Source organism: Dioscorea cayenensis, unplaced genomic scaffold (assembly GCF_009730915.1).
Source record: "Dioscorea cayenensis subsp. rotundata cultivar TDr96_F1 unplaced genomic scaffold, TDr96_F1_v2_PseudoChromosome.rev07_lg8_w22 25.fasta BLBR01000927.1, whole genome shotgun sequence".
Lineage (NCBI taxonomy): Eukaryota > Viridiplantae > Streptophyta > Magnoliopsida > Dioscoreales > Dioscoreaceae > Dioscorea > Dioscorea cayenensis.
This window is the reverse complement of record NW_024087318.1, coordinates 1-22,177: the sequence shown is the minus strand read 5'-3', so window position 1 is coordinate 22,177 and position 22,177 is coordinate 1. Positions and strand designations below refer to the sequence as shown.

The 22,177-nt window shown below is 36.4% G+C and overlaps 1 long non-coding RNA gene across 1 annotated transcript; it reads left to right on the top strand.

Moving 5' to 3' along the window:
• Positions 1-6,150: 6,150 nt before the first annotated feature.
• On the top strand, positions 6,151-7,216 carry LOC120255289. Its single transcript, XR_005534957.1, has 3 exons — positions 6,151-6,225; positions 6,314-6,455; positions 6,752-7,216. It is a non-coding gene; the product is annotated as an uncharacterized LOC120255289 (long non-coding RNA).
• The last annotated feature ends 14,961 nt before the right edge of the window (positions 7,217-22,177 follow it).

The following is a 22,177-nucleotide window of genomic DNA, read 5'->3' as shown; positions in this document are numbered from 1 at the left end:
ATTCTTCATTTGAAGGGCAATACTTATAATTTCTATCATTCAATTAAAGAGAAGCAAACGCCCTTTTATATTTAATGACACTATCCAACATCAAATATGTCGAATTCCAACGGGTAGATACATCTAATCGCAAGCCAATACTGGTGTCGATGTTGCCAAGCTACAGCTCACACATTCTTCAAATTTTTCATTCTACTTTCTCGAACCCTTCACATATTTGATGATTCTCTCGATTTTTATGCAAAGCATCATGAGCTATTTTTCAAACCTTCTTGCACAATGAGATTCAAAATGTGAAGCGAGAACAACGAATATGGAAAAATTCGCCACCACATAACAAACTATCATGCAAAGATAGTTGCTCTTTCAAAAAATATCTTGCATATTGTCATTGCTAGATGCATTATCCAATGTCAAAGAAAAACACTTTTTTTCTCAATTCCCCATTCTTTCAAAAATGAAAAATAACTTTGCGACTAATTCAACTCCCGAGTGTGGAGGGAGGTAATTTAGCAAAGTTAAGAATTTTACTATTCAATTTCCAATTTTTCATCAACAAAATGCCCTCATAAGCAAATGTAGCCCTCACTAGTGCATGCAGTCCACACATCCGAGTTAAGCAAATTCTATTCTGAATATTACCCAAAATGTGCTTAAGTTTCCCTTTCTCCCTCATATATATTCTTGTAATATCAGAAACAAGAGTATTTCTTGAAATGCAAATGCCATCGGGATTTACATATTTTATCCAAGCTCTAATGCCATTGTATTCAACAAATGAAAATGACAAATCATGTTTTATAACTGCAGCAGCTAACAAGTCACGTGCAATTTTTTGATCTACTTTATTTGACCTTATCTTCCCTTCATGATCAAAAAACATTTGTCCTACATCATTGAATTTAATCATTTTGCAGTTATCCTTGTGGCGCCTCAATGAAGAAGTCCCATACCTTTTACCCCCACATTTGTATTCTTTCTTGCATCCCTTACATTCTGCTATTTGTATGCCATCTTGATCCATCCCTTTCTTTATAAAAAAATTCCAAACATCAGAAAATTCTTTCGCCTTTTTACTTGTCTCCTTTCCCGATTTAGTGCTTTCCAAGTCTTCTTCATTTAAGTTCACACTTTGATTCAAAGAGGCGGACTCCATGATTTTAATTTATCCTACAAATATATATGAAAAATATAAGATATGATTAAAAAAATATGATATAATAATCAAATATTTGACAATGATAAGAAATGATAAAAATATGATATTATTAAGTATTTATTTTAAAAAATGATATTATTAAGTACAGTGGTCCAATCTTCTTATGATTGTTAACTAATGACACATGACTTTTTTGGGAGTAATAAAAAGAGATAATGGTGGCACACCCTTTTTCTTATTGTAACCTTAGTGTGTGTGTGTGTGTGAGTTTTTGGTTTTTATAGGGTCAAGGATTTGTGTACTGTGTACATGTGAAATAGTCACAACTACTGATGATAAGTAAACAAAACAATGTATAAATGCATTGCTTAGTGAAACTAATTAAATGGAAAAGAATGAGGACAAGCATACATGGAGATGATGGTGGTGTATGATGATGGAGAGAAGGTTTCTAAGAAGCCATTGAGTACTTCTCCACAAACTCAATGGATGGTCCGAAACACAACATTACCATTCATTAATGGGTGGCACACCCTTTTTTTACTTTTCCCTTCCCATTTTCAATCAATCAATTAATTTATTATTAACTTTGAATTTTTACTTTGGGTGGATAGCCTCATAGTCATTGATGGGTTCTGGCTTTGTTCTTTTTAATTTCAAGATTTTTTTTATTTGTAATATATAATATATATTCGAGACAAAAAAAGAATTGAAAAAAAAAAAATGTAAAATAAAATCAAGAAAAGTTAAAAACTAAAGCATGACATATTTAGAAAAAATTTATTGTTTTAGATAGATTATTTTTCAATTACCTGTCAAACCATGATTTCTTGTTTGAAAATTTGTCTTTTTATATACTCATATGAAAAATGCATATTTATTTACGTATAAACCCTTATAAAATTAAAATTTGCTTATGAATAAGTGCTCACAAAATAAAAGTATTTCTCATCTATGTGTGTATTATGTCAAAAACCTAACTCACAAACATCAAAAGTTGATATAACTAATAACCAACCGATAAAGATTTCGGTCATTAAACAAGTGAATTAAAACCAATGACTTCTCCGAAATTAATGGATCACTGATTCAAAAAAAAAATATAATCCAACAAGATATACAACCATCTTATCCTCAACAACAATAATAATATTCATATCCTCAACAAGATTTACAACCATCTTAGACTAAAAACAAACTCATCATAAACTTTGTTAATGAATTTTTTTTTTGTAATTTACATTAAATATAATTAATCAGCCATAGTGTCTAAGGCTGTGGTCATTCCTTGGTTTCACCAATTGAAAACTTTGTTAATTAATGTCAGTGGAATCATTAACTCCTTAATTAACAAATAATTGTTTCTGATACTAACTTGATTTAAAGCTTAAAACAATGCATCTTATTTCACTGCACACCATGACCATGATTAGCATCATCCACTAATTAAACAATCATAGTGTTTAATAATGTCAATCTCCAGCACATTTAGAACAACATAGATAGTCATGCTTGGAGAAGGAAGTACCTCAGAATAGAGACAGATTTGAGTAGTTTCTTTGATCTCCTCCTATGATTGTCCTTGACTCTGTGAGAAAGAGATTCGTTAGAGAATACTCAGAATAGAGAGCCAATGACTAAAGAGAGAGTGTGATAGAGAGAGAGGAAGGGTGGACTGGGTTCGGACTTTGAATGGAGAGCTCTTTACAAGGATCGAGTCGGTTGATTGGGTGGCAGTGGCAGCTTGGCGGTGGGAATGAAGGGAGACGATTTTGGTGATGGTGATGGCGATGAAGAGTAGAGATGCTGGACCTCGGGACCTTGCTAGTGCTAGCGGCGGGTGGGTGAAGGCACTGAAGGGCAAATTAGATCAATTAGGGTGAGAGAGATCGTGAGAAAAAGTGGATGAATTTCAATTCATTAAACTTTTTTTATTTTTTTTTTAATAAATTAAAGGGGCGGGCTAGCCCGCCCAAAGCCCGCCCCGCCCCGCCCAGGACCCTAACCCAAACGGGTTGGCCCGTTTCGGCCCGCTTCCAAACGGGCCTACAAAAGGCCAACCCAACCCGCTATTTTTTGTTGGCGGGGCGGGCCGGCCCGACGGGCTAGGCCCGTTTTGACAGCTCTATAGGGGATCAAGAGGGAAGAGAGAGAAAAGTAAAATGACCAATTATGGTATTATACTAAAAGAAAATCACATATCACAACCGTCTCCTCATCAAACACAACCTCATATTTCTTCTTTCCTTTTCTCACCTATTATCTCCTTCCTTCCGGCCCTCCGCAAGCTCCATTTCAATTTTCAATTTTTGTTACAACTCAATAAAATAAATTAGTTGTGTTGGGGGCTTGTTTTAATATTTTTCTATTTTATAAAAGTATTATATTATGTTTTTATCATATTATTTTATTATGCTTCATGATTTTTATGCGTGTTTGATACTGTTTTTTCTTTTCTTTTCTTCCATGCGGTGTCTTTGACATGGAAGAGGTAACAAGGCTCTTTGGATCAAAGGTGTTAAAGCAACAATAAGCATCATGATATGAGTTGTTTATTGAATTCTTTTTGTAAATTTTTGCAAATCCAAATCCCTCTCAAGATCCCCTGAAACCTTAGTATAATGCCATGGGCTGAAGGAGAAACATGTTCAGAAACATGATGGCCTTCTGTTTCTGTATACCTTTTAGCTAAATCTTTCATGGTCTTTGCTAAGTTGTTGAAATTGTGGATCTTTAAATTTAGATTATTGAGATATATTTTAATTAGCTTTAGATCTAATCCGTCTGCGTTGTTAATTGGAGTTTAGTATTACTGCATGAGCTAATATATGTTTGTCATTAAACACAATGTCACTGAGTTTGTGTTTGTTTGTTGCTTGCTTTTTGGCATGTCTGAGAACCGGCCTTTTTATGATGGATTCTAATTAGTTGTTTAGAGGTCCAAATTAAAGCAGTTATAAAAATATAGAATCCGTAGGTGAAATCAAGAGAGGAATAAGACCATAGTTACATGAATTTATAGGTTAAAACCTAAACCTATCCAAGTACAAATAATAATCTGGATCCTAACCCTATCTTGAACATATACCTATTCAGATCCTAAATCTATCCGGATACAAAAACCAGATATAATTTACAAGATTATTAAATCATAATCCTAAAAAGATACAAATTACCTTTGCATCATACAACGAGGATGTTTCCCCCCGCACTACTAACCTATAAAGACCGATGCTCTCCAATAGGATAAATGTTGTCGCTCCACTCCACTCTATCCCGCATCTTCTCACTTCTGTATAAGAGCCAAACACAACAAAAGCTAATATTTTTCATTAAAATTTCAGAATTATTGCTAAAATTGAAAGTGGGATTTTCCTTACAAAATTTAAGAATACTTTATAACATCTCTGAGTTGCTAGATAGACTCTTTTAAGTTCTAGCGGAGGTGTGTTTAGTTTATCAGACTAGACAAATTGAATGTTTTAATGGTTAATGATAGATTTTTATAAGAGTGTAAGGGAGAAAGGTCCTTGGAATATTAAAGTAATGATTTGCCTTGCCTTCACATTACTCTCCCATTCTAGCAGTAAGATCTTGGTCACTTGTCAAATTTCAAGTGTAAAAAGTATTCCGTTTCATTTTTATTCATACATTTATATAAATATCTGAATGTGGTTATATGTGGAAGGGGAATTAATTAGGAAAAATAATCATGCTTGAAATATCTGCATGTGGTTATATGTGGAAGGGAAATTAGGAAAAATCATGCTTGAATATATTTTTATTTTTTTAAAAATAAATAGGTTTTAAACAAATAAAAACACAATAAGTTTTAAAGGATGTGTAACAGTACATACTATTTTATTAATAATAATATTAATAATTTTAAAAAATTAACAAAAATTTACAAAATATAAAATCTTTTCTCTAAATCAATAATATTTTGTTTAAAATAATGGGTTAAAAAAAGAACAAAAGTAACTTTTTTTAGTGCTTTTTGAATTGTTTAAGGCCTGTTTGGATAACCAAAAATTATGACATAATTTGTACAATATGTCATAATTTAGAGAATTATGCCATATTGGCTATTTGGGCACTTAATTTGGAATATAAAATTATGGTATATTAAGGGTTTTATAATATAAAAAAATATTCCACTCCGAGTGGAATATTTTTTTAGAGCAATGCTATATTAGCCAAAACACTCTTCTGAATTCATCACCCGAATGACGTTTTATCCTATTCACCCACTTTTTGAAAGTTAAAACAAAGAGGTTTAAAACAAATAATCTTTTTCGTCACCGGCTTCTTCATAATCCCACAGCCACCATAACCACACTCTCACCGTCTCGCCTGATGCCACTAGTGACGTCACTACCGACCTCACCGTCACTACACGCTACTAATGGCCGTTCTTGTTGTTACTGTCCCTTGTTTCATTGTTCCCACTGCCTTAAGGTAGGAGACACCCTAGTTTATTTCTTGTTTTAACTAATGGAACTGTGTTTGGTTTGGTTTGATTTTGGGTTTGTGTGGTGTAGTTTATGGTGGGAATGATTCATTGGCAACTGAAATCGATGGTGTCAGCGAACAGACAAGTGGGTACGATGCTGGCGGTGTACTCAATGACGATACTTGAGTACTTGATGGTGGAGGTTCTCAAGCTTGCGGGAACGTGGGCAAGGATTTGAAAGTCAAGCACAATGGTTCAATATTTTATTATTATCAGTCTTTTATATCTCTACCTAAATCAAAGCTCTCATCATGTTCTTACTTTTTGTTTAATTCCTTTATTTGTATCTAGTCTTCTTATGTTGTCTATCTCAGTGCTCACTCCATCAACACAATGGGTGATGAGGCTGTTCTGGTTTCTCACCATCAACTTTTAGCTTCAATCATAAAAATGTAGCTTTTTCTTTTGTCGTTTTCCAATGCCATGAATTTTCTTTACTTTTGTTCATGTTGTATCAAGGACAAGGGAAAAGATGCAATCTTTTACTCTTATACAAAGCATATCAATGGGCTTGCTGCAAACCTTGATGAAAAAGAAGCAAATGATATCTTGAGTATGTGTTCAAGGACAAGTTCATCCAATTAGTTCTAATTCGGTTTGAGATTACTGACAAAATATTGTGTTTGTTTTTCATTCACCAGAAGCAAATGAGATCTTGAGTGTTGTATCAGTGTTCCCAAATAGAGGTCACAAGCTTCATACTGCTCGTTCTTGGGAATTTCTTGGTTTTGAGAAGGATGACAGAGCAATGGCAAAATCACTGTGGTTTAAGACCTAAGTTGGGTGAGGATACGATCATTAGAAACCCTGACGCTAGTAATCATCTAAAAATTCTATGCATTTTTTCCTTTTAACCATGACAATTGACATTTGTATGTTTGTAAGTTTATTTTGTCTTGCAAGGAAATCATCTAGAAATCGACAATGTCTACATCTCTCCTTAAATTTCCTCCTTTCACATTGACTATTGAACCAACAATTTTTAATTTATTCATGTCATGTACTTATCTTTTGGCAATTCATGTTAGAAATTTTTTCTGAAACTTTCTTTCTCTATGCACGTATGTGCGTGTTTCCAGGAGTGTGGCCAGAATCTGGAAGCTTTAAGGATGAGGACATTGGTTGTGTTCCATCAAAGTGGAAGTGAATTTGACAGTTGCTAGTGTTTGTTCTCAATGTTAAGATTGGTGTTTTTGTGTTTCATTGCTTGAACTCATAGTGTTAAGGATGTTTATTCTAATTTGCTCTCTTATTTTTTTTGTTTGTTGTGTCAAGGATTGCTCGTAATGCTAGTCCTGCGTCCATTATTGCAAGTCTAAATGCTTTTGATTCTGCATTCACAACTCAATCAACACTTGTACAAGAAGTGAAGACAAGGACTGAAAGTGAAAAAGTGATGTAGTCAACTACTGGAGAGTGGTCAGAGTATGTTCTCCAACAAATGATGTTAAGCATGTTTTTGTAGTAAAAGTTTTAGTCTGATTTGTGATTTTAGGGCATAATGTTTGGTGTAGGTTTGAATGGTTTCTAGTATTTATTATCATTATCAATTATTCTTTGTTATGATAGATTGGTAGGGTTTGTGATGTTGGGCATGAATTCTTTGTATGAATTTTACTTTAATTTGTGATTTTAAGGGTGAAAATTTGGTGCAAGTTTCAGGTTTTAGCAGTTGCTTATGTTTGAGCATGAATTGTTTGTTTGCATTATACAGAGGAGTTTGCAATATTTGTGTGCATTATTGCAGGTCAAAGTGCTTCTGATTCTGCATCTTCACATACAGAAGAGTTTTTTTTGTTTCAAATATAAAACTTCATACAAATGTCAAATGCTTAAACAGATCACCAAAACACCTCAAACACCTCATCTTGTTTGGTTGATTAGCTTAAATGCTTTGCAACAAAATAATACATCCAATGTATTTCTTAGTAAACAACTGACACCATTGCTGGAAAACAAGCAATTGTTAAGCGCTTAGAGTGGCCTAGATTTTAGGAGCAATGAAAAACCAAGATAAAGAAGAATTATGTTGACATACAAAGGAAAAAAATAAATAAACCATTAACATTGCAATGGGATAGTCAGACTATTAACACCACATATTGAACTGGTGACTAAGGGAATATCTATGATTACACACAGCATGTTCTCAAATCTAAACAATGTTAAGAACATCATGCGATTGATAAGCAACATGCTATATATGATCAAGACTTTCTTAAGGCTGTGATCAGAAAGCAAATACAAAACTTGTTTCTGTGAGGCATTTCCTCAAATAAGGAAAATGCACAACACATAGCCCACTAAACTAAACATATCAATCTTAAGTACTCTTTCATTCCTTTCATTCAAGACATAGTAAACAAAACCAAATCATTTAATCCAAATCAGTGGTAGTCTTGCAGCTTCTATGATGACCAAACAAAAAAAAAGGGAACTAAATAAAACATGTAAAAATCATCATGACTAACAAAAAAAACAAATTATAGGATAAAATTTTACAGGCAATGAAAGATGTTTCAAGTAGAATATTGAAAATGAGACACAATGCCAAACATGAGTTAACATGGTCAATAACTACACTAACAACTATGACATAAGCTTAATTAGAATCAAAGAATGAAACAAAATGCATTTTTTTCAATTCAAAGCATACAATAGACATAAAAATAAAATTAGTTTACCTCGAAGATAACATCATTATACTTTATCAATCATCATTTGATAATTCGATGGTCCACTCAACTACAAATAAATCAAATCAAATTCAAGGAAAATTAGTTTATAAGTTGCCAAATAAAATTAGATGAAATTTCATTCAACTATTTCATGTGTTTGATATTTTAAGGATTAAATGATTGAGTTTTTTTATTACCTATGAAGAAGTGTCAATGCCAAGATTTTTCAAAGTCAAATTATCAACAGGCATATTTAGCGAGCTTGGAAAAGAATTTACCTAAGAAAAAAATTGAGGTCCAACATATTAAAAATAACATATGAGAAATTATGATAAATGTAAGTAACAAATAGCGTCACATTACCACACTTTTTTGAGTACAATTTTCGATTTGTGTGACATTTTGTTGAGTATAATCTCCCTTTGTTTGGGTTATCTGCAAGAAATGACATTACTGTTAAACCAACAAACATAATTATAAGGTAGAGGAAAAATTTGATATAAACCATGAATATAATTTTTTTTATGCTATATAAACCAATTTAATACCGAGGGGTAAGGGGACAAGAGAAAAAAGATTTTCAAAAATATTTTTTCTTAAAAATATAATTTTTTAAAGGGTTTTTTACTTGCATACCCCTATAAAATCATGAATTTTCTTAAATACCCTCATAAAAATGATATTTGCTTGTATACCACAACAAATCAATTATATTTGCTTATATGCCTCTATGGTTAAGTTGATAGATAGAATAAGGGTAAATTACCAAAATGAGTTTGCTTATATACCCCTCTAAATTTTTTTTCCCTTATTTTGTAGACATTACTCATTTCATTCAACAAATGACCATTGTGGGTTTGTTAATATATCCATCAAATTTTTTTATTATATTTTAAAGACTTTAAATTATTTAATTATAGATAATTAATGTAATTTTTTATATACGCTTTAATTATTTTTAAAAATTATTAAAAATCATGAATTTTTGAGTAAATTCATATTTTTAATGTTTTTACAAACATCTCTAAAAAATTTTACATTATCATATGCTCTTTACAAACACAACTTAAAAATAGGTAAAAATTACGACATGTAACAATATATAACAAATAATTTCATACATCAACTTAAAATATAATCACATATGAAATTTATAAGAAAGAAGACCAATAATTGGTGTTTGGACCACCGACGATGAACACGATTGGGAGGTTCTCCGAGTAAGCTCCGGCGGCGGCGTTAATCACGCTAAGACCTCTGATGGTGAAGGTAATGACACATGCGCAGATTCCACGGCGTCTGGCGCAACCAGTGTTAAGATGGTCCAGTAAGGTTAGGTTGAAACCTCCGGAGATGGCGTAGACGTCATAACGCTGATTTGAAAGAGCCGGTGAGTGAGATGGCATAGGTTGAAGGGATTGGTGAGAATGGAACCTCAAAAGATGGGGCTAAGTGGTTGAGAAGTTTGGGAATTTTTCTCAGATGACTTAGGTTGGATGATGGTAAGAGTAATTGGGTAATTTTGTTAAGTTGGGTTAAGTGGGAACTATGGTTAATTTCATAAACCCTAATGGTGGCTAACGGTAACTAAAGAAAGGGATATGTAAGTAAAAAAAATTAGTTTTATGGGGGAATGCTAGGGGTGAGCAAAAAAATCGGATCCGATATTCAATTTTTTGACACTAATTTTTTGGGTAACCGATCAAAAAAAAGGGTCTGGTAACCGATCAAAAAAAAGGGTCTGGTACCCGATCAGAATTTTTTAGATGAAAACCGAGTCGAATCAGGGTCGGAAGAAATTAAAAATCGGGTATCCGAATTCAATCCGGTTTTTAATTTTTATTATATATATATGTATATATATATAATAATTTTAAATTTTATATGATCTAAAAAGTATAAATTAAAAAAAAATCCAAATCCCTCATCTCACCACTTTAACAGTTATATATATATATATATATATAAATTCTACAAGATTAAAAGTAAAAAAATTCAAATCTCTTCTCTCTAGCAACTAATGATCATTATTGATGAGACGCTTGATGCTTCAGAAGATTTCTTTTTTAATGCCTAAGATTGATAAAACTCTTTATTTTTTAGGTATGACTTTTGTTATGTAGGGAATAATATAAGAGTTTAATGTAACATTGTTACATAAAACAAATCCATGGAGTAGATAAAACTTAAATTCGGATCCGGATACCCGATATCCGATCCGGTTTAAACTGGATACCCGATTTTTGGTACGCGGTTGTCGATCCGAGAAACCGGGTACCCGATTTTGCTCACCGCTAGGCAATGCAAGAAAATAGTATTTTTATGGGGGTATTTAAGCAATTTCATGGTTTTGCAGAGGTATGCAAGCAATTTTTCCTTTTTTAAACTATATATATCAATTTGTACATTGTTTTACATTTTCAAAAAAAAAATTTGAGGAGTGGGTTGTAGTTTTATTTCATTTGATTTATTTAAATTATTTATTTTTTATTTGAATTCAAATAACTATGTTTATCTCTTTTTGATTTTTTTTTAATTTTAAAAATTCTATTAGAGATATTTTATATAGATACTTTTATACATATTACTATCAATAAATTACATTATAAGAGCAGATCTTACTAACAATGAGTTAGATAATTTTTTTTTTAAATTAAGAAGCTAATATATATATATATATATATATAGGGCTAAATTGTAAAAGTCCTTATTAATGAAGTAATTTTCTATAGATATTAAAAAAAAATTTATAGCTACAATACTAATTTAAAATTCAAGTTTCATTGGTTTCAATCTATTAATAATTTTTTTAAAAAAATTATTACGAATTTTATTTAAAACAAGATTTTATTTTATTGAATTTTAACGAATTTTAATTCAATAAAAAGATATATCCTATAAAAAATTTGATTAGTTTAATTTATCTAAATTTAATTTAAATTTTATAAAAAGTTTTTGAAAAATTCTATATAAATCCCTCTCTCAATCCCTATTCTTTGTAAATCTTTCTTTTTCTTTCTCATCGTCACTAGGCTACACTATCTTTCTTCTTCTCTTGTTCATAAAATTTTTTATTCGGTTTTGTTGATATTATTCTTTTAATTGCTTGACTTGCTTATAATTTTATGGTTTTTTGTGGTGATGTTGTTTCGGTGGAGATGGGAATATTTGATCGACTATTTCAATGGGAAAATGATTGACATCAGCTACAATCATTATGTTAAAGACTTCTTTCCAATGGTTAGCCATCAATAGTGGTTACTTGTTTGATTAAAACTCTAAGTTGTTAAAGTTTGTCAAAAATTAATTAATTTGTGTTATGAGCATCTGTTGTGTTTATTATTAACTTTTCATGTGCGCACATATATATATATATATATATTGAACATTACTTTTGTTAATTTACTCTTCTTGTTAGTTCCTCCGGTGTGGTTTGTGGATATTAAGTATCACTTAAGTACTTATAGAAGTCTCACACAAACCAATAAAGAAAAAAAACACACAAACAAACACAAAGAGACACACAACGTTGGTAACCCAGTTCGACGTCCACTCGCCTACGTCTGGGGGCCAAGCCCGGAGATAAACAATCCACTAAAAGAGGTAAAAATAGATGAGTACAAACACTTGTCACTCACACTCTCAACAATTAAGATCACTATCCTCTCTAGATTGTTTGGTGCTCACACACTCTCCTCAAAGAGTCACTCAAGAGTCACACCTTACAATCTACGAGCAAGGTAACTTATATAGGCGCCTCAACATCCCAACATAGCACATACCTCTTTTTAGAATCTCCATGGCTACTAATTTAAAAACACCTCGAAATTAGTCATTGCTAACTCCCGTTGTAACATAAGTTGCAACATGGCCCCTGATCAGCGACTTGACCGAGTTACGAGTTGCGTTGCGGAGGACCTCAAGACCCATCAACCTCCCGTCATGCTTAGATGCGAGTCGATGCGACCCAAATCTCCCGATCCCGATCGCCGAGAACTAGCCTACCTCCTCGCCTCCTCATCACGCGATCCCCTCGCGAGGCGCGCGTCCCTGTGCGTCTTCCATGAAACTTGCCAAACTTAGTCTTCAATCCACCTAAATTTGGTCTTCAAAGATTCTCCAAACTTGATCTTCAATTCACCCAAGTTTGGTCCTCAAATCTTGCAGATTAATAGACTTCGATGATTCTTCGAGTCATATCTTCAATTAATCTTCATTCACACCATGAATAGATCTTTCCTTAATTAAGCTCCACCATATTTAGTCTTCGATCAAATCATCTAAATATGGTCTCGATATGATCTTGTCTTCAAATGTAATCGTTGCCAAAAATAACTTCACCAAGATCTTTAAGATAGCTTGCACCATGATCTTCGAGATATTTTTGGCTCCATGTTGAGAGACTTACTAAAAATAGCTCCATCAAGATCTTCAAGATGTTTGCCTTGCACTCCAAGTCTTCTTGCCATGTCACCATGCTTGCCACGTCACTTGGTCTAGGTGTCAAATCATGCCAATAAATAGTGCGGTTGCACTAACAATCTCCCCTTTGGCATAATTTGACACAAGCGCTTTGCCTTCATCTTGACTCCTATTACAATATTCACGTTACAACACCCGACTGGACACAGACTAAACTCGACGTGCTACTAACTTCCGGGGAACAACATCAAGTCGGAGAACGTAAACTAGGGGCCGACACTAGAGATATCATCTAGTTGCTTTACTAAAATACTTGAGAAAATATTACAAACTGCTAACTAGTGAGACGAAAAATACGATTAACCATAATGAATCGACAAACATAACAATGTTCAACACAATAAGACTAAATGTTCAAAAAGCCCAAGAAATGAAAAACAAATAACTAGTCGGGTCACGGTGCAAGCACACTTCTCCCCTTTGTGACATAATTGATGCGAAGTCTTCATGAGGCTGATTGCAAAGCTTTGTTATACCATCTTCGACAACTCCCCTTTCTTCGAGGTTTCACGGTCTTCATCTCCCCCTGAGTCGTGGCCATTGTCTTCTCTCTTCTTCTTCTTCTCAAGAATTTCCAGGCGAGATATAATCTTCTGCTTTTGTTTGGCAATGATAAACAATTCTGCAGATAATGCTCGTTGCCTCCTCTCCACATCTTCTAGTTGCTCTTTCAACATCTTCTCGTATTCTTCTTCTACCGATAGATTTTGCCTCTTCTTCATCTTCGAGGCATTGATGGTGGAGACACCTTTCCCTACATGTAAATCGATCTTCTTACCCGGGGCTGAATAGTTTACGAGAAATCTTGACTTCTTCTTCCTGTGATCTGCTTCTCCCTTCCCGAGTTATACTCCATGTTGTAACAAATCTGACGGCGAGTTAGTAGGATATCCAAGTGATGTCGAGGAGTTTGTACGATCGACTTCTTTTATCAATATTCGGAAAAATCAGCCTTCCCAGATTGAACTTCTTGCAGTTACCAGATGAGCAATAAAAGCGCGAGCTCGCTTCATATCTCTGGGAATTGTGTGGGTGGTAACCATCCGCAATGCCAAGTCTAAAGCGAACATTGTACTTGGCCGTAAGGGTGGATCTTTGGAGTCTTGTCTCCTCTCCCCATGACTCGTCCTTCCTCCGTGATCTCTTCTCGAAAACTTCTTCATTCAACTCAAGTCCTTCTTCATAGTTTCCCTTCACCTCCGGTTTAAACTCCAAGAATTTATTCGCAGACAGTGGGAGTAAAAGGGATCCAGCTTTACCTCGAACATAAACTCTAGTGATCCCTTTGTCGGAGGAAGCAGCAAATTCCTGTAAAATTCCTGCGCTAAAAGACAAACTATAGCTTTACGGAAAAGTGGCGGACTTATATAAACTTCTTTGTTGCATGCAGCTCGGTCGAGCCATACTTCTCAAAAGCTCGCTTCATCGATCATTCTTTCGACCACAACTCCTCCCGCTTCAGCAGATTGAAACTTCTTCTTGGATACTTTGTCATAAAAACGTCATCTTCATAACCATCTTTTGCCTGTTGGGTTGCTTTCTTCTTTTTCTTTCTTAGAGCTTCATCGATGTTTTCTCCCGTTTTTGCTTTGCTTGATACACCTTCTCTTGTACCTAGGGGAAGCTTCTACTGGGATCGAGAGAAAGACTTTCTTTTTGCTAACCTTCTCCTTCTTACGGGTTTTCTTCCTTGTCTGGGCCTTCTTTTCAGATGCTACTTTCTTCCTTTTAGCAATCTGGGCAACACGATCTTTGAGTGGGATCTCATCAGAACTATGTGAACTGTCGGATGTTGCAGAAGATGTTATAACCCCGGTCTTTCGTGACATGTTACTGCTTCTATAGGTGCTTCAAGTATGTCAGTGTAGATCGCCCGGAACTTCAGCTTAGAATAGTGCGACCTCTTCTTCGAGCACTAGTGAGAGCATCACGTACTTCTTTCTTCAACGGTTTCTTGCTCGGCAGTTTCGGTGCGCTTCTTTTTCTGACATCTTCATCCCTAGCTGTTGTTCTTCGCAACCTTCTCCCTCTGGAGCAGTGAGTGGAGTCCACCTGTTACATCTTCCCACTGTTCTCCCGAACATAAGCACTGGAAAAGACTCACGAACCCATCTCAGAGATCATCTATCTTTGACATCTGAAGGCAAGTCTTGAGGCGATGTTCCCGCTTCTCTTACTTGACGATCCACGAGAAGAAACATAAGGGACAATCGCTTTCCCAAATCTTACGATTCTTCTCTCCTTGGTGGGCTTCTCGGAATCGGGTCCCTCGTCCGTCCACTTCCTGATCGGGCGCAATTTCTTGTGGGGTCGGTGGAGCACGGCGAGCCATCCTCTTTGTCCTCATACTTTTCTTCTCCATGTCTTCGCCTTTCTCCTTTCTTACTTGATTTCAAAAACAATTTTTGGAAACAAAGTGGGATATTAGGGTTTTTATACCCCGTTAATTAGATTATAACTTCAAGGCACCCTTTAAAAAATCTCTTTTCAAAAATAATCCCTCTCCTTTTTGAATATATATTTTTCCCTCCTTTTTATATATATATTTATAAACTTTGAGAGACATCAGAGATTTTCACTCCTTGGAGTGTTTTGCTATTGACTTCATGGGACCTCGGTCAACATATTCATTGTTGTACCATAATGTTGTACCTGTCTGTTTTATCACCATCTTCAAACCTGAATTGGAGGACTCTTCTTCTTCTCTTGGTACTTCACCTTTTCGAATCCACAATTTCTTGATTACAATAGTCTTCCCTCGACTTTTTCTTTTTAATGATTGCTTCTTCATGTCAATTATTCTTCCACTTTTTCAAGTCTTCTTTCAATTTGTTGCACTTGGATCTTATGTGACCAGTTTCTCCACAATGAAAGCATGTAGGCACTTCACTTTTAGGTTCTTCCCTTGCTTTGACTTGTTTTTCTTTAACGTTTTGTTGGGCAATTGACTTGACAAACACAACTCCTGAGTCTTCTGTCTTGACACTTGAGCTTTCTCCAATATACCCAATACCATGTCGGGCTTTACTAGTTCTTCCAACTGAAAGAATCTCGTCAAGCTTGGCAGTACCCTTGTTCATAGAGTCCAAGGTCTTCTCAGCATTGAACAGCTTTTCTTTACATATACTCAACTCTTCCTCCAAGCATTGGTTTTGTAACATTATATCATTAAATCTGTTCATTATGAGTTTATAGCTTGTGAGAAGATCATTTTCTGTTACCTCATTGTATTCACTCGTCGGGTTCAGTTGAATGTTATAGCTCGATGTTAGCAACATATTCTCGCAACGGCGTAGATCCATTCATCACGCAGGAAAGGACGATGATGGTTGCTCGGACTTCCTTACATCATCTTCTTCAGATTACTACCATCGACTCATCACTCCATCTAGCATTCAGTGATTTTTCCTTTCTTTTCCCGAGAGTATTAGCACACTCGGCTGATAGTGCCCAAAGCCTCCACATTCTCTACACTCGATCTTCATGAGATCGATCTTTCATTTCATCCTTTTTGTGATGATCTTCAACTTCTTCCTTTTCTTTATTTTAGACCATCTTTTCTTTGAAATTTCTTGCCTTGTGTCTTGTATCTTTCTAAGCATGTCATGCGATCTTTCTTGTCAGAGAACAATTTCTCTATCCTCTTCGTCTTCATCTTCCCTGTTATACAGCACTTGTTGAACTCCTTCTGCTTTTATTGCTTCAACCTTCAAGGCTATATCTTCTATTCTTCTTTTCAGGATTAAGGTTCATCTCCTTATGCTTGCAAAGACCCATCAGCTCATCCAGTTTCATAGTTGAAATATCTACTTGCCCTTCATTGTCGATTTTTGCATCAATCTTCTTGGGAGTGATCTAAGAGTCTTCAGGACTAAACTTTTTGTCGAAATACTCCTTGCCGAGGGTGGTGAGCTTGATTTGCAATGTCCATCGATTTGGCGTTGAACATGGCTATCGTCTCGTCACCCATCTGCAGGATGCGAGCATGGTTATTAACGTTTGAAGCATGGATTCTCTTACCAAAACATTTAATTTTATGCATGTATGATTTGAAGAATCTCCAGAGAGCTTTCATGGCGCTCGCATGTTCGCGATATGCATGAGCTGGTTCTCGTCAGCACCTCCAAAGAAAATGCGTTGAGAGCTTTTCCATTCGCATTAGCTTTAGCGTATCTGCGGCAGCTCAATGACTTTTCTTCTTCTTGATCACGTTCTGCGTCTTCGTGACTGGAGCAGAGAGACGTCCCTCTTCTGACCCGATCCGTCGCTCCTCGTGATGAGGACTTGATAGCGCGCACCGTCGTCTCATTCGATATGGATGGTTGGTTGTCCGTGACCAATGATGCGGTGTGACGGAGCTCGGCGCTGCTTTTCAGGCCGTCGATGGAACTTGTATGGGACCTACGCCCGACTTGCTGAAACCAAAGTGGCAGTGACCAGGCCTACGATACCACTGAGAGTTTCCTCTTGCGTGTGGTTTTGATGGGTATTAGAAAGTAACGGCTTAAGCACTCATAGAAGTCTCGCGCAAACCCGATAAAGAGGGAGCACGCAAGCGAAACCGCAAAGGCACCTGGCGTTGGTGGCGGTTCAGGCGATCACTACTTTACGTGCGGGGCCAAGCACGAGATAAACAATCGCATCTAAAAGGGTAAAAATGAGATGGGTACAGAAACACTTGTCCTCATCGCATCTCGACCAATAAAGTCATGCTTATCTCTAGATTTGTCTGGTGCTCGCACGCTCTCCTCGAGAGGTACACCGAGGTCGCACTTGCAATCTGAGCAGAGTAGCTTATATAGGCGCCTCAGCGTCCCAAATATGGCACATACCTCTTTTAGAATCTCAGCGACTCACTAATTTAAAAACACTGCCGAAATTAAACATTCTGACTCTGTTGTAACATAAGTTATAACGTATAGCGCAGCTAGCGACTAGGCGAGTTCGGTTGCGTCGCGGACGACCTCAGAGACCCATCACCTCTCGGTGGCATGTACTTGATCAGTCGGTACTGATCCAAATCTCCGCAGTCGGCTTGCGAAGCAGCCCAGACACCTTCTCGGGTTTCCTCATGTCATGCGCGCGCGCCATGAGAGCATGCGCGATCCTTGTCGTTTAAATCTTCGTGGAAACTTGCGAAACTTGGTCTTCGATTCACGCTGGGGTTTGGTCTTCAAAGATTTCTCGAAACTTGATCTTCGATTCGCATCAGAGTTTGGTCCTCAAATCTTACATGATTAGACTTGATCAATCTTCGTCAGGATCAAACTCATCGTATCTTCGATTAGTCTTCGTTCATCACGCATGAATAGATCTCTCCTTTAATTAGCTCGATATTTGGTCGTCGATCACTTTGTCTCTCTAAAGTATGATCTAGCGATATGATCTTGTCTACAATGCTGTGCATGTGTCAGAATAATTCACCCTTTGAGATCTTTTCAAGATAGGCTGAGCCCATGATCTTGAGATGTTTGGCTCCATGTTAGGAACTTTTAAAATAGCTCATGAATCTTCAAGATGTTTTCTTGCGCTCCAAGTCTTTGCCATGTCACCATGCTTTGCCACGGCCCTCAATTTATGCTTTGTCACCTTATTTGCCACGTCCACTTGGTCAGGTGTCCGTCATGCCAATAAATAGTCTTTGATTTGCACTAACGGTTCCCTTCTCCCCTGAGTTTGTGGTTTGGTTCACGTGTTTGGGCCACCACAGTGGTTACGTAGTTTAGTTGTTTTCTTCTTTACCCATTTGCTTGTGCCCCTAGTGAGTTGTGTCTGGTTGTCTGTTGTATCTTCTCTTTTTGCTTAATGTTAGTGGTTTATCGACCTTTTCAAAAAAAAACCAAAAGAAAAAAAACAAATATAATCTACTGGACTTTCTTCACACATGTTTTCGGCTCCACGACCCACAGGTCACACATGCCGCTTGTGAGGAAGCGGTGGAATCGTCTCTCCTCTCTTGAGAAGTTGGTATTTCATTAGTAGAGCTATAATACGGAACATTTGGTTGGAAGAAATGCTGCATTTTCACTTTAACTCTTTTAAACTATCTAGCGTGATTGTTAAAAATCATTCTCATGATTTTATCGTAAGGATTGATCTGCGGCCAGTGGAGAAAGCCTTGTTGGAAAACCCAGGCCCCTTTCTGACTAAAAAGCGCGATTTGGATTTCCTTAAAATGACACCAGTTCGAGGAAGGCGATGAGTGAGTAGTGGAATTAATTGATAGCGAGCGGTTGTTTGATCGTGAATTGTGTTTTTTTCCTTTTTGTTCCGGTGACCTTTGGGTTTGTTGTTTTGTTGTGTTGTGTTTACATTATACGGGCACTTTGTTGTTCATTGTGTTGTTGTTTTGTGAGTCTTCCACTTCTAGTGGGTTGTTTACCATTGTTTTGTTACTTAGCTTTCTACAATACAGGTGGTTTATCATTTCAAAAAGTTTTCCTTTTCTTTGCTTTTCGTAGTTGTCCTCGTCTTTCATTTGTAGTTTTCTCTTCTTTTTGTTCAGTTTCTGTACTGACTGCTTTACTTCCTTTCACAAATAAATAGCTGGATGGTGCCTCGTTGCTCTTAATAGTTAACACCATGATGCTCTGGATGCAGTGACAGGAAGAGAGAGAAAGAGGTTGATTGGAGAAAGAAGAACCATGGATGTTGGGTGCGATAAGGAATGGATCTAGGACGTAAACAATATCTTTCGCCCGTTTAAGCTTCGGTCAATCTTACTAGATTCCTTGATTTCTTATCAGGTGTTGGCCACACAATTCGCCGGGTCTAGAAGCCTCTCTAGACTCATCCAATTTCGGCGAACTATTTCATCCATCTCCGTCAATGCAACCCTCTTTGTTGTGCTCCTTACATAAACTTAGTTTATAAAAGCTCTCACCAAGAAAAGAACAATGCAGTCTCTTTCTCTACTCTAAATCCATGGTTGGAGAGTATCTTCTGGCTGTGTATAATGGGCTCTGGGAATGATTTATCCTCGGTCTTCAAGCGGACGATGTATGTTGAGACACCCAATAACCATCCCAGGCTATGGTGGTTGAGTTGTTTTCTCCCAAGAGCATTACACTGGTGCTTATTGTAGTTGTTGTGGAGCACTCAGAACTAGTGTTCTCGTTGTGCTTTGATAAGATTTGGCTCGATTTGCGACAATATCGACTCCATTCTTTGCATTCATTCCACATTAAACATAATTGCAAAGAAGCAAAAATGGACTGAATTTTTCATGGATCTTTTATCCTTACCCGGACTGATATTATTGCTGGTATGTGCCTTTATAAGCTCAAAAGACTGATTGCAAGATGACTCGCAAAACATCGCGGCGGTCTTCATCAGCCTGTCGTCGGATTGGGGATGCTAGTGTGCTACTCCTTTTGCCAATGCAGGATTCATGGAGTAAACATGTCACCCCTGGTGGTTGAATTCTCCTGATGAGGAAAGGGCTGTGAGAGACCCTCAGAAGAGAGAAAGGAGCATGCCATTGTTGCAGACGAGCCTGACAGAGCGGAGAGTTGCTACACATGTATTTACAATGAGCAATGGGAATAAGCAGAAACAAAATAGTCTCCGCCGCTTTCACCAAATTTCTTATGGACAGTCGTCTCTTGCCATAAACAAGATATATTAATGTCAGCTTTCTTTGCTTTACTGACGATACTCAGTAGTTTTTGCAGGCCCTGTTTGCTTAAAGACTTCATCAATGTGGCATCAGGGAATCGACCTTTCAGAAGTATGAAGGTTGTTATCTGTTGGCCTTGGTGTTGATTTCATTGCGAAGTGTTTGGAATGTCTATCCCAAAGACAATGGTATTTCAGAACAACATTGTGTTAGGATTTAAAGGTGAGATCGTGCAAGACTCGCCGCTATATATCAGAAGCTTAATTCGAGACTGTCCAAATTCTGCAAAATTGATCCATTCATCGAGCACAGATCATGCTGAGATTATGTAACTGTCGATGCTTATAGGATTGGAGAATTCCTGATATGGTTCCATCACACACATGGATGACGAGCCTCCAGCTCTGTATTGCTTTGATAGTTCTCCTATAACGCAGTGGGTCTCATGCGACGATTGTGTGACTTTCTCTGTCGCTAGTACTCACTGCGTCTTTCTGCACGCTCCGCTTGCCAGCAGCAACTTACAAGTTTGCAGACAAAACTCATGGAAGCTAGAGGATGAGAGGTTGAAGGCCATGACAGAGGCTCTGATGAATATAGAAAGTTCTGAAGCTTTGCGCATGGGATGCTTCCATTTCAAGAAAGTTATTGCACATCGTATGAGATCAGTGGAATGTGATTGCTTTTCTGCATTTCAGCTCAGAAGAGCATATACTGCACTACTCTTTTGGTCTTCTCCAATATAGACTTCAGGTGCAACTTTTTTTAAGTTGTTATCTTATGCATGTTCTCTTAATGCCAGAACAATGTTTACTTTTGTCATACATTGCGTCTTGTTCAAAATCCGGTGAAATCGGTTCCCGATGTTATCAGGTTGTGATTCAGGCAAAGTTGCATTTTCAGAATTGTCAGATTTCTTAATGCTCCTGAACTGCGGGATGAACATGAAAACGAAATTGTGTGAGCACTACAGCAACCGATAATCATCAATTCATTATTGGGTTTTCTTGGGATGGCAACGATGTCCAAAACAAACATAAATATAAACTTAAGAAGTTCATCGAGGGAAAGGTTGCAATATGCGGTATGAGGTTGGTGCAGGGAAGTAAACTCTATTAACAGCAATTCTTGGTGAATTCCAAAAAGTAGAAAGCACTGTAAGTTTCATTTCAAATTTTCATTAAATTCTTGTCTATTGGTTTCAATTCTTCTTGAGTTTACTGAAAATTCATTTTTACCTTCAAAATACAGATTAATATTAGTGGAAAAGTAGCATATGTTTCTCAGTGTGCATGGATCAAACAGGAACTGTTCAAGACAATATCTTGTTTGGGTCACCAATGGACAATCAAAGATACAAAGAAACAATTGAAGTGTTCTTTAGTCAAGGACATTGAGATGCTACTGCATTTGGTGATCTCACTGAGATTGGAGAAAAGAGGGGTGAATTTAGTGGTGGCCAAAAACAGAGGATTCAGCTCGCCCGAGCCTTATACCAAGACATGAATATGTCTTGGATGATCCATTCAATTGCGGTTGATGCTCATACTGCTACCAGTTTATTCAATGTATAATGATAAATTCAATTATTTCGTTACCTTTTAAACTCATCTTCTGAATAGATGCAAGGCCATTCATTTGTCGCAGGATGATATGTTATGGGTGCTTTGTCAAAGACTGTTCTACTTGTTACTCACCAAGTTGATTTCCTTAGCAATACGTAACTG